Genomic DNA, 9316 nt, shown 5'->3' on the forward strand with positions numbered 1-9316 from the left:
TAACAAGGAAACAAACAGCAATAAAAAGGCTAGAAGATGATATGAGGATCTATAACATAATATAACATAAAGGAAGAAATAGGGACACAAACAGATGAACTACAAAGGCTATTCACAGAAATAATCCAGAAATAGGAGAATTTCCCTAATTTAGCAAAAGGTAAAGATACTCAGATGTATGAGGCATACAGGACCCCAGCCACATACAGTACAAACAGAACTACACCCAGGCATATAATAATCAAATTCAACTCTGTAGAGAATACTGAAGGACATTCTAAAAATCAAAACACCAAGATTCCAGAAAGAGTGGCAGAGAGGCCACAATGAACGGAGCAGAAAGCAAAATGAAGAAGACAAACTGACAACCAATGACAGAAAAAGAACCCCACAGAAATGAGGCAGAGAAAAGATTTCCGGGAGAACATGGTGGATAGATAGCAGCAGCTTTGGAGGCTCTCTGAGAAACTGCACTTAAAATCCAGGAATAGTGCCAGGCGAGAAATCCTAACCAAGGGGAGATATACTTTGCCAACACAGGAATGAACTAAACTAAGAGAAACCAACTGGAAATGCAATCCCAGTGATATAACAGGAACAGATAAGGTCTCAACGTGGAAGCTGAACCCCGTGCCACTGGAGGCTGGGATTTGAATTTCCTGCAGCTGCTGCTGCGTCCCAATCAGCACAGCAAGGAGAGAGACGCAAAAGCTCTGAGAGTGGGAAGTGGTGAATGGAGTTGAGAGCAGGTCTCGCCAGGAGCCCTAAATCAACTGGCAGTGAGTAAGTGGATCAGGGAACCTTCCATAGTGTAGGAGGTTTCAGCAAAGAACATTCTGGAACTGGACGGGCTGGCCGGGACAGGATGTTGTGGTGACTTCAGTCACATATTCCCTTCTCAAACAGGATTGGTGGGAAGTACTTGACCTGTACGACACCACTGACTAAGACCCAGTAAGCTAGCCCAAACCAGGTCCCAGTGCCTGGAAGTGCACCCTAGCAGTGAAGCCTTCAGTAGGTTGACCTGGAGGAGTGGACCCAGCATAGGCTGCCCAGGTCTGTGTCTCCCTAGTACAATGCAGTGGGTGGGAATACCTAGCCGGCGCAATTCAAACAAACTGTAACTGACAAAGAAAGAACCTGGGCCTCCTATATAGACTTTTATAAAAAGGAACAAAAAAATATGGGAAGAGGGAGCAACAAGAAAGGGTCTTCGGCCCCCAATCCTGAGAAACATGCAGTATCAGACACAGTGCCAATAGACATAAAGCACTATCTCCAGAGCCTCATAGATGAGTTCAGGAATGAAGTTATTAAGGACTTAAAGCAAGATAGAAATAGAATAGTTAGAGAAATGCTAAGCACCGCCCAAGAAAAAACAGATGGTGGAATGGAAGAACAGAAAAAAAGGGGAGGATTGTTTGATGGAGAAAATAGAGAAAGCATAGAATATGTGAAGCAGGTTCAAAGAGATTATCAGGAAACTAAAAACTCTATCAAAAACTGGCATAACAGCTTGAAAGAAACTAAGGGTAGATTATCTGAACTGGAGGGCAGATTTGTAATATGGGAGCATGAAATGAAAAACTTCTTAAAAATAACAAAAAACAAACAGTAACAATATAAAGGCTGGAAAATGATAAGAGGATCTATAACTTAAGAAGTAAGAACATAAAAGAAGAAGTAGGGACACAAACAAATGGACTACAAAAGCTATTCACAGAAATAATCAAAGAGAATTTCCCTAATTTAGCAAATGGTAAAAATACTCAGATGTGTGAGGCATACAGGACCCCAGCAAACTACAACCCAAACAGAGCTATACTGAGGGCCAGTTCAAACAAACAAAAAAAAATGATATTAAAAGGGGGAAAGAAAATGCATGGCAAATCTCCAAATTTTTTCTCAAAAAGAAAAATAATTTTTAAAAAACATATCAATAGAGGAATAAAAAAAAGATTAGATGAATAGGGAATGAAAGAAAAAAAAGAAAAAAGCTCTTATGTAATTTCAGAAGTGTTTTCTTCCAGAGCCAGTATCTTTAATCATGTTCTTCTTTGTCCCTCTTTGTAGTCTGTGTTTGTATAGAGATTACTAGGCTCAAGGTGACCTCCCTCCTTATTCCCCTGATTGTGGCAGCTATTTGTACAATGGTATCAGACCAGGAAAGGTGTGGTTCTGAGGATCTTGCTATAGATTCCTGCTGGTTAGAAACCAAAGTTGGTTACCTGACACATATGTTAGTATCTGTGGGACAGGATCCAGGCAGCAGGCAGAGGCTCATGTCAAGTTAGGAAACCCGGAGGAGAACCAAATCTGCCCATATCTTATATGGGGAGATTTATGCAGGCCCAGTGAGGTCACAGGACTCTGGATAGTATTCAAAATAGTGGGCAAAATAGGCAGGCCTTTGCTGTTTAACCAGAGGACTGGCTTATTGTGCTAGGCAGGGTCTGTGCCTGGGGCTCTGGCAATTTGAAGGGTAGGATTCTGATGCATCCAAAGGGGAGGCCACGTGCCTGGTATTGAGCGGACACTGTCACAGTCCAGGTTTACCAGGCAGCTTAGAATATATAAGCTTAGAACACCCCAGGTAAACTCAGATTGCCTGGAAACTGGTGCTAGATGTCAGAGTTTCTGCAGGGTCTAGGATTGGAGCAGGACCATGAGAGCTGGGTGTAGGTGCAAGTGCGAGTGCTGAGTATAGACTCAAACCAGACCAGTGTTAGCTCTCTGTGTGAGACGGATGTCCCAACTAGTGTGGGATAAATTACTGGTGGTGATTGATGTGTTCCCCAAACCCAATATTGAAGACTCCTAACACAGGCAGCAATTTGTCTGAGAAAGAGTGGCTGGGGATGGAGCAGTTTCTGTGAAGCTAGACTCTGCTGCATTGCCAGGGGCCAACCTGCTGTCTGGGAAGTTCTAAAAATGACTGTTCCCTTGGCAGGTGAGGGTGGAGGCTCTGCATGTCACTCCTCCTGGACCACTTTTCCTCTTTTAAGCTGTTAGGAAAAAGAAAAGAAGAAACAGAGGTATGAGCTCAATGGACAGGTTTATTGCAGAACAAACCTGAGAGGGATTGCACTGGCACCAGACACCATACCACTTGCTCCTTTTTGGGCTATGGGATCTTCTGTAGGATCACAGGAAGTGGGGAGTTGAGGAGAACAAGACTTTAGAGAGCCCAGCAGTAGTGGCTGCCCAAGGACAAGGCTTGGGAAAGTGCAAGGAGTAGTGGCTACTATCAATAGCAGGGCTGATGGTGTTGAGTCTCCAGGAGCAGCTCTGGTGGGCAGGTGGTTTAGAGGAGTCTCTGATCAGAATGTGTTGGTCAGATTCCTTCATAAACTCCTCTGCATTGTTTTGTTTAATTACACAAGTCTCTTTTTTTTTATTTAAGAGGAAAAAGAGAAAAACACAAAACAAACCAAAGCGGTGTAAGGGTACACGTAATACAGAACTACAAAAAAACAAAACAAAACAAACAAAAAAAAAAAATAACAGTAAGAAATCACCTGTTAGTATATTACATACTATCATCTTGAAAATAGTTCCTCAAATCACAGTATCAAAGAATACAAGGTGGACATTCAAACAGGTAGACTGCAAACAGCTGTGTTCAATGATCCAAAAACATTGATACAGTCAGCTATTTAACACCCCTAAACACACTTGCTGTTATATCCGTTAGAGCTCTTTTTCTTTTTTTTTTTTCCCTCTCTTTTTTACAACAAAATTCACGCACTTTGGATTTCATTACTCCTTAGTGCTTATTACTTTTTTTTGGGGGGGGGGGAGAATACAGTCAAATATGGCAAAACAAAGCTGTCAGTCAATACCAAGGATAGACATAGCACATGATGTAGAACAGAGTACAAGTTTATCAACAATGGTTATCAACGTTGTCCCTTGTTTCCTTAAAAAGAATTGTCTATGTCATTAGATATTATAAAGTTGGACTAAACAGTAGAGAACAAGAACAATAAAACTTAGGCATTGTAAACATTACAGGACTTCCAAAGAAGACAATGGTCAAACCAGAATGGGTATCTTAGTGAATCTTATTGTCTTCAAAGTAGTTGCCTATGTCTTCAAACTTGATACTACCATATAGAATGGAACAGAGTCTAATCAGTCAAAACAAGATCGGGGAGTACTACAGGAATTCAAAACAAGTTAATAGGAAATCAAAAACAGTTACTATTTATATATCCTAATTTTTTGAATTTTTTCTTTAATTAAGACAAACATAAGAAATGACTAAATAATTTTTTTAAAACAATAAGGGGGAGATTGAGATAAAGCAGGACATAACAATATAACAATAGAGGTCACAGCATGACTGTTTCAACAACCTAGTACTTCACCACCATATAACCTGACTTAATAGTAGTTACCATAGTGTCTTTTTCCTTGATATATTTGGATAAAACTTCATATACTCTAGCTTCAAATATTTTCAAATCAAGAAGCCCAGAATAAAGCTTTTCTAATTAATGAGTGAAAACTTTATAAGGCTCCAAGGCCACCTGATGGGGAATCATGATTACCACATATTTTTATATATTTGAATCATTACTTACATTAGGGAAACTATTCGGTATTCACACATGCGAGATTGATTTATTTCACTTATGAGTATGGTCTCAAGCTGCACCCATTTATTGATAAATATCTCAATGTGATCCTTCTTTATAGCTGAATAATACTCCATTGTATAGAAATACCACAACTTTTTTATCCATTCCTCAGTTGATGGACACTTGGGTTGTTTCCAAGATCTGGCGATTACAAATTGTGCTGCTATAAACATAGGTGCACATATATCACTGTGGTATGATGCTTTCAGTTCTTCTGGGAATATGCCTAGAAGTGGAATAGCTGGAATAAATGGGATTTCCAGTCCCAACTTTTTGAGAAATCTCCAGACAGACCTCCACAAAGGCTGTACCAGTCTACACTCCCACCAGCAGTGCAGGAGAGTTCCTTTTTCCCCACAGCCTCTCCAGCATTTGTTGTCGGTTTTCTTGATCCTGGCCATTCTTTCAGGAGTGAGATGGTATCTCAGTGTGGTTTTAATTTGCATTTCTCTAATGATCAATGATGATGAGCATTTTTTCATGTATTTATTTGCCATTTGCATTTCTTCATCTGAGAATTGCGTATTCATCTCAGATGCCCATTTTTGGATTGGATCTTTGAATTTTGGAGGTCTGAGTTTCTTTGATTCTTTATATGTTTAAGACAAGAGGCCCTTGTCTGAGAGAGAGTTCACTAAAATCTTTTCCCAGTTTGTGGGTTTTCTTTTCACTATGCTGGAGATTTCTTTTGACATGCAGAAACTTTTTAATAAGAAGTGGTCCCAGTTATTGATTCTGGGAAGTATTTCCCGTGCAGTTTGAGTCCTGTTCATGAATTCTTTACCTACTCCTATGTCTCCAAGGTTTCTACCTAATTTGTCTTCCAATAGATTTAGTGTTTCTGTTTTAATATTCAGATCTTTGACCCATTTAGATTTTAATTTAGTACATGGTGATAGACATGGGTCTAGCTTTAGTTTTCGGCAAATGGAGAGCCAGTTTTTCCAGCACCATTTATTAAAGAGACTGTCGTTCTTCCAGTGAACCTGCTTGGCTCCTTTATCAAAGATAAGGTGGTTGAGTGTGTTCGTAGTTGTGGTTGTATCTTCTAATCTATTCCACTGATCTTCGGCTCTGTTTTGATTCCAATACCATGTTGATTTTACTACTGTTGCTTTGTAGTATAACTTCAAGTCAGGGATTGTGATGCCTCCTGCTTTGTCTTTGCTGCTTAGAATTGCCTTTGCGATTCTAGGTCTCTTCTGGTTCCAGATGAAATTTAGGAGTGATTTCTCTAGATCTATAAAGTATGTTGATGGAATTTCTATTGGATTGAATCTGTATAACAGTTTTGGGAGAATGGCCATTTTCACAATGTTTGTTCTTCCTATCCATGAGCAAGGGATGTCTTTCCATTTTCTGAGATCATCTTCAATTTCCTTTTTCAGTGTATTATAATTTTCACTGTATAAGTCTTTCACTTCTTTCGTAAGAGTAATTCCTAAATATTTCATTTTTTTGCTTGCTAATGTGAATAGTCCAGTTTCTCTTATTTCCCTCTCTGTAATTTTGTTGTTCGTGTATAGGAATGCTATTGATTTCTGAGTATTGATTTTGTATCCAGCCACATTACTGAATTTATTTATTGTATCTAAGAGTATTTCAATGGAGTTTAGGGGGTCTTCTATGTAGAGTATCATGTCATCTGCAAACAATGATAATTTAACTTCTTCTTTTCCTATCTTTACCTCTTTTATTTCTCTTTCTTGCCTAATTGCTCTGGCTAGTACTTCCAGTACTATATTAAATAGGAGTGGTGATAAAGGACATCCTTGTCTTGTGCCCGATTTTAAAGTAAAGGCTTTCAATTTTTGGCCATTTAGTATGATGCTGGCTGTTGGTTTGTCATAAATGGCCTTTATTATATTGAGGTAAAGACCATTTATTCCAATTTTCTGTAAAGTTCTTATCATGAATAAGTGTTGGACCTTATCGAAGGCTTTTTCTGCATCTATAGAGATGATCATGTGATTCTTATTTTTGGCTTTATTGATATGGTGGATTAGATTTATTGATTTGCGTATGTTGAACCATCCTTGCATTCCTGGGATGAATCCCACCTGGTCATGGTGTATAATCTTCTTGATGATTTGCTGGATCCTATTTGCCAATATTTTATTGAGGATTTTTGCATCTGTGTTCATTAGGGAGATCGGTCTATAGTTCTCTTTTATAGTTGGGTCTTTCTCAGGTTTTGGTACTAGAGTAATATTTGCTTCCAGGAATGACTTAGGAAGGATTTCTTCCCTTTCAATTTCATTGAATAGTTTGAGGAGTGTCGGCATTAGGTCTTCTTTATATTTCTTGTAGAATTCTGCAGTGAATCCATCTGGGCCTGGGCTCTTCTTGGTGGGTAAGGCCTTAATTACATTTTCAAGTTCATTAATTTCTTCTGTGACCCACTGATTACTCAAGAGTGTGTTATTTAGTTTCCATGTGTTTGTGGAATTTTTGCAGTATCTTTTGTCATTAATTTCTAATTTCAGAGCGCTATGATCTGATAATATGCAAGGGATGATTTCAACTTTTTTGCATTTGCTTAAATATGTTCTGTGAGCTAATATATGGTCTATTTTAGAAAATGATCCATGTACTGCTGAGAAGAATTTGTATTCTGATGTTGTTGGGTGGAACATTCTGTATATGTCTATCAAACCCATTTGTTCACAGGTGTGATTCAGTTCTGTTATTTCTTTGCTCATTTTCTGTCTGGTTGATCTGTCCCTTGGTGTCAGTGGTGTATTAAGGTCTCCTGTTACAATTGTGCTACTGATAATTTGAGTTTTCATTTCTGTTAATAATTGTTTTATATAACTGGGTGCTCTGGAGTTTGGTGCATATATATTTAAGATAGTTATCTCTTCCCCTTGGAGTTTTCCCCTTACGAGTATGTAGTGACCTTCTTTGTCCTTTATGGTCATTGTTGGTTTAAAGTTCACGTTGTCTGCAAACAGAATGGCTACTCCTGCCTTTTTTTGGATTCCTGCTGCATGGAGAATTGTTTTCCATCCTTTGACTTTCAGTCTGTGAGTATCCTTCTGGGTTAGATGGGTTTCCTGTAAACAGCATATGGTTGGATTTTGTTTCTTGATCCATTCTGCTAGTCTGTTTCTTTTGATTGGTGCATTGAGACCATTTACATTAATGGTTATTACTGTTAAATTCTAGTTAATTGTAGGAATGTTATCTCTCTGCTGTTGCATCTTTATCTTTCTGTTCTGTTTAATTATTTGCTTTGCTTGGTGGTTTTTTCCTTTGTGTATCTAAACTGTCTTTCAATATTTTTTGCAGGGTTGGTTTGGTGTTCATGAAGTTCTTCAGCTGTTCTTTGTCATGGAAGTATCGTATTGTACCATCTATTTTGAATGATAGTTTTGCAGGATATATCAGTCTTGGTTGGAAATCGTTTTGCTTTAGGATCTGGAATACTTCACTCCATGCTCTTCTTGACTTTATCGTTTGTGCTGAGAAGTCTGCTGTGATTCTGATAGGTTTTCCTTTATAAGTGATCTGTCTTTTCTCTCTGACAGCTTTTAATAATCTATTCTTGTGTTGGATTTCCGGGATGGTGATTATTATATGTCTGGGTGTAGTTTTATTTTGGTTATGACTGTTTGGAGTTCTATATGCTTCACTGATCCTGATGTCAGTTTCTGATCTCATGCTTGGGAAATTTTCAGCTATTACTTCTCTAAATATCCTCCTGACAGCCTTCATGTTGTCTCCCTCTCTTTCATTAATCCCTATCATTCTTATGTTATTCTTCTTTGCATCATCTTGCAGTTGTTGAATTGTTGTTTCCTGATTCCTTGTTATTTTCAAAAGAACTTTCCTTTCCTGCTCACTAGCTGCAATCCTGTCTTCAAGGTCTGAAATTCTATCTTCACTTTCATTAAGGCGGTTTTTACAACTTTCAGTGGAGTTTTTTATTTCTGTATATCTCTGTGCATCTGCATTATGTATTCTGTTTGTTTCTTATATTGCTTGTCTAGGGATTCTATCTTTTTGTTTAGTTCCTCCAATTTTTTATCTGTGTTTTCTTTGGATATATTTAGAATCTCTTTCATTTCTTTTATCATTTCTTCTTTTATCTGGGAGATTATTTCGAGTTTGAATTTCTTTAAAGCTTCCTGGATTTGCTTGTCAATTTCAGTGGCTATTGTGTCCGATATATGAGGTGGATGGGATATATTTTCTTCTATATACATCGCTCCTAGGGTTTCTTGAGATGGGCTGGAGGTTTGAGGTTGTAATTTGGTCTTTCGTTTTGTCATTTTCCTATATTTCTGTGTTTCAAGTGTTATTTGAAAGCTTCCTCAGGATCACAGGCCGCAGTGGTTCAGGAACCTGTGGACCCTCCCTGGTTGCAGAGATATCCACAGTCCTCCAGACACGCAGAGAGGCCGGTGAGGGCACCCCAGATCTGCCCAGCTCCTCCTCTGCAGACCTATGGGCAGGAGCGGCAGCTAAACAGGCTGGGCTAGGCTGGTAGTGTGGGCCAGCCCACCTATCGGGAGCTCAGTAGGTCTCCAAGTGGAGCCGAAATGGGGAGGCTGATATGGAAGCCTCAAACCCACCTCTCTCCTTCACTGCACCTGGAAGCCTGGGGGAACTCCAGTAGTCTGGGCGGAGATATCCAGAGTCCTCCAGACACGCAGAGAGGCCGGTGAGGG

Source organism: Cavia porcellus, unplaced genomic scaffold (genome assembly GCF_034190915.1).
Source record: "Cavia porcellus strain 051 isolate PalLab524CR breed Dunkin Hartley unplaced genomic scaffold, mCavPor4.1 scaffold_8, whole genome shotgun sequence".
Lineage (NCBI taxonomy): Eukaryota > Metazoa > Chordata > Mammalia > Rodentia > Caviidae > Cavia > Cavia porcellus.